Source organism: Protobothrops mucrosquamatus, unplaced genomic scaffold, assembly GCF_001527695.2.
Source record: "Protobothrops mucrosquamatus isolate PMUCROS unplaced genomic scaffold, P.Mucros_1.0 scaffold534, whole genome shotgun sequence".
In the NCBI taxonomy this organism is placed as follows: domain Eukaryota; kingdom Metazoa; phylum Chordata; class Lepidosauria; order Squamata; family Viperidae; genus Protobothrops; species Protobothrops mucrosquamatus.
The window spans coordinates 312,385-317,265 of record NW_015386841.1 but is presented as its reverse complement, the minus strand read 5'-3'; positions in this window follow the sequence as shown (position 1 = coordinate 317,265).

Sequence of the window (4,881 nt, the reverse complement as noted above, 5' to 3'; positions counted from 1 at the left end):
ATAGAACTTGGTATATTTCAGGAAGTGAAAGTTGGCTTACTGTGACAAACATTAATATTGTTCTTTTATATTAAAATAATCTATCAAAATACTCTGAAGTTTGTACCTTCAGTGCATTATGGAATCAGGATTTGAATAACAGTCATTTTATCAATACTAACTGTAAAGCTTGCTGTGTTTTCAATTGTGTCTAGACAACCTCAGGAGAAAAAAACATGAAGCTTCTCAGAAGACTTTCCAATTATCATGAAATGTTAGTGTAACATGGGTTGTAAAATACACACATGTATATTACAGACATTTGTTTATGTGATGTATAGTTTTGCATACCCAAAAAGCTTTCTTAGCAATTCTCAAAATGCTTGAATAACCCTTCCTTCCTTCCTTCCTTCCTTCCTTCCTTCCTTTTGACTTAAAGGGCTTTAGATAGCAGTAGACTTAAATTACAAATGCTATGTATCCTACTCTGATTCTCCAGATGACTTGAAGTGTTAGAATAATTTCACATGAATATAAATGAAGGTTGTACAAAACTTCAAAGTGTGTTTTAATTCATTGAAGAGCTGAAAGCATCCAATTTAAGCAGATCTGTGAACTAAAGCAGGAATCTCAGAAGACATCAAGATGTTTTAAAGCAGGGGTCCCCAACCCCCAGTCCGTGACCATGGCATGCCAGCAAACGGGCCGCACAAACAAGCAAAGTCCCATCCGCGAGATGCAAGCAGCACACAAAACCACGCACCCTCTGGTCTGTGGAAAAACCTCTCTCCATGGAACCAGTTCCTGGTGCCCAAAAGGTTGGGGATCTCTGTTTCAAAGTACACTGGCTAGCCTGGTACATCAGTTAAATTTGCCAAGGAGCCAAGCTTTCCAAACATCAATGCCAATTGTCCTGCATTAGTTTAGCACAACTGAGGTTCTTCACTTGACAGTTTGGAGGCTTCCCATCAAAGCCTTTGATCAACTTTTTTTCTGAATCTTGAATTCACTCAAACTGATGTATTGCACACAGTGAATTTCAAATTGGGAATTCTGATTGAATCAAAGTTGATTTGCCAGGCTTAGCATCAATGTCACATTTCATAGGAGGAATTTGTTCTTATCATAACATATTCTATAGTTTTGCAAAAAATAAGTTACCTTGATTCTTCTGGTATCAACTCAAATTTCTTTAGGCAATATAATTCTTAGAGATTCAGCTACATATTTAAATTCTGAAATGTTAATACTAATCACATTGTTGTTAGTTGCGAAGTCGTGCCTGACCCATCACAACCCCATGGACAACATTTCTCCAGGCCTTCCTGTTCTCTACCATCTTCTGGAGTCCATTTAAGCTCACGCCTATTGCTTCAGTGACTCCATCCAGCCACCTCATTCTCTATCGTCCCCTTCTTCTATTGCCCTCAATCTTTCTCAGCATCAAGCTCTTCTCCAGTGGGTGGCCAAAGTACTTGAGTTTCAACTTCAGGATCTGGTCTTCTAAAGAGCAGTCAGGGTTTATCTCCTCTAGAACTGACCAGTTTGATCGCCTTGCAGTCCAGGGGACTCGCAGGAGTCTTCTCCAGCACCATAGTTCAAAGGGCTCAATTCTTTTGCGCTCAGCCTTTCTTGTGGTCCAACTTTCACAGCCATACATTGCAACTGGGAAACCCATGGCCTTGACTATATTTACTTTTGTTGGCAGGGTGATGTCTCTGCTTTTTAATATGCTGTCTAGATTTGCCATAGCTTTCCTCCCCAAGAGCAAGCATCTTTTAATTTATTGGCTGCAGTCCCCATCTGTGGTGATCTTGGAGCCAAGGAAGATAAAATCTGTCACTACCTCCATTTCTTCCCCATATATTTGCCAGGAATTGAGAGGGCCAGATGCCATGATCTTGGTTTTCTTAATGTTCAAGCCAACTTTTGCACTCTCCTTCTTCACCCGCATCAAGAGGCTCTTTAATTTCTCTTCAGTTTCTGCCATTAGAGTGGTATCACCTGCATATCTTAGAATAATAATCAAAAGAAACCCCAAAATTAATAGGTTATTACTGCAATTAGAAAAGAGAAATTCACTGATGGTTTAAAGGAAAGTTGAAATATTGATATTGGTAATTCCATATTAAAGACAAATTGGCATGAATTATGGAAACAAGTGGATTTACCTCAGCTTCAGTGAAGAACTGCAGTGGATTTTTACATTGCTGGAACTCGATTCCAGACAGATCAGCATGTATACATCAAAATTATTGTTTGAAACATTGAAGAGGTTATCAAAAAGAAAAAGAAAAACCATTTATGTGCTTTACTCATCCATTCATGATTTTAAATTGCAACATTTTAGTTCATTTTTTCTGTTCAGCTGTTAAAATGCTGATTCATATTTTAATTTAAGCTTCTTTTCCTTTCTTGGCTCATGAAGTTTTTATGAAATGTAAGAGTGGAAATAAAACATTTCAATTTAGCTCTGTAATGTCAGATAAATAAATATAAATAGATATAGATATAGACAGACATACAGACAGACCAAAAAAGTAACCATTCTTTCATTTGTGGTAGTCATATGATAAATTTTTTGGCGTAAACTTTTTGGGGAGATAGGTACCATTACTAAACAAAGAATTTTATGCTCTCAAGAATTAGGTTTACTACATTCACAGGACAAAACCTGAAACTTAAAGGAATGTATTATATATTTAATTTTAGCAGCTAAAATATTAATTGGCCATCATTGGAATAATCTAATGTAACAATTGAGATGTAGATTAACTCATTAATTGCCATATTAAGGAAAAAACATAGATACAGTTAAAATAATGCGACATCAGTGACATAAACCACAATTCTATCAAATTTGGATAGATTTTAATGATTTATGTTAATATCAATAGAACATAATATGGTAACAGTTTATATAAATAGTAAATTTGTATGTGTACAGCACCTGTCTCTTTACCTTTAGTAGATTTTCTTTTGTAATTTCTATATGTATTTTTCTCTATGTATCTTGAATTTATGTTAATTTGTTACTTGATAACTTGTTTGCTATATTATTTTAATAAAAACAATGAAAAAGTTATATAGTTTTGTTGAAAATCATTTTTAGAAAATGATTGCATATGACATAATCTGTATTGCAAACATCTTAAAAACAACTTGTATCTTTCTAGTTATATGAAATGCTAAGTAATTAGAAAGCAGGTAATAGTTTTTTCTAGTAAGCTACAGAACACTTTCAATTTAGAATCTTTTTTGTCTAGCACTGGCAGATTCCAGTATTTTTCATATTCTCTCTCCCTCTCCCTTTCTCCTTCCTTTCTGTCTCCCTCTCTCTCTTCTTCCCTTGCTCTCAACCTGATTAATCTTCTTCCCTCGCTCTCAACCTGGTGAAATACAGTACTTCTAGTACTTTGCTCATCTAATTCATTTTTCCAAAGAGAAAGGCAGAGGGAGGAGAAAAGAAATGCATGCTCATTTATATTTTAGACTGTATTTCAATAGAAACACTTTACAAGTCTAAAAATGTATGGTTTAAGTGTAGCTGTCTTCTGGGGTTGAAAATTGTTAACATCTGTCTCTTAGTATCATTTTTTTTTACAATAGTCTACTCTTGAGATATCTTGCTAATGACTGTAATTTTCTAGTCAGCTGCTATTTGTCAAGGTAGTTTAAAGGTCAGTTTTTGTGCTGTGAAGAAAATGAATCTGGTATGTATTCCTTTTGTTTTACAGAAAACGGGACTTGTATTAATGTTTGGTCACACAGATATGACTATGACACACAAGTAGTATCACTTTAACATGTATATATTATGTCCTATTTACCCTTATTTGTTTCCTACTTTCTCCAACGCCTTTTTAACTAGTGAACACACAATTTTATCTTTGTTTTTCTGTACCTTAAGATATATTGAAGGATTAATATTTATTTGCTATTATTAAAATATTATAAATTGATTAAACAAAAAATAATAGTTGTTCCTTAGCTTTAGGATTCTTCTTAATATTTGTAATTAAATGGAAGACAAGCAAGAGAAAAATCCAAGGCAGATTGGACTAGTATGTGACTTTTCTTATCAGTCCCAGAATTTTAATCTTCACGACCATAATGCAAAGAGAATTTGTATAATTTAATAAAATGTCTATCATTCTCTCTCTCTCTCTCTCTCTCTCTCTCTCTCTCTCTCTCTCTCTCTCTCTCTCTCTCTCTCTCTCTCTCTCTCTCTCTCTCTATCTATCTATCTATCTATCTATCTATCTCTATACCATCTCTCTGTCTCTGTCTACTGTATATCTATATCTATCTGCATCACCTTACTACATTACATTATGGCTTCATCCATTTCTGCAAATGCACATGAAACTGAGGAACTTGGCAAAATCTACCAGTTATCGGTCAAGTTATTTTTGTAATATATTTATATCTTTGCCCTTTGTTCAGTTTAATTCTGATACTGGTGCTTTAGTGGTAACCCAGATTGAAGTTCAATAGTGATACATTCCATCATCAAAAGGAGAAAAACTATTCTGATCATTTACTTTAGGAAATCTCTTCATGCTTTAAATGCAGACTTTAATAAAATATAATAACAATATTTGAATCAGCATGATATCTACAATAACTTTGAATAGTCAAAGGTTTATCTCAAAATATATCAACCATATGCTTTAATATAAACTTTGCTAGTTTAAATTTTCTTCATAAGAAAATTGGCCAAAATTTTCTTATCAAGAAAATTTTATTACCAAATATAATGATGGGGAGGCATCATTACCCTTAGAATGGGAACTAAGACGAGAATATCCTATGCAATCATTTTAATCAACTATAGAATAGGACTAAACTTTATTATTTATTTATTTAAATTTTATACCACCCACCACCCCCACAAGGTGA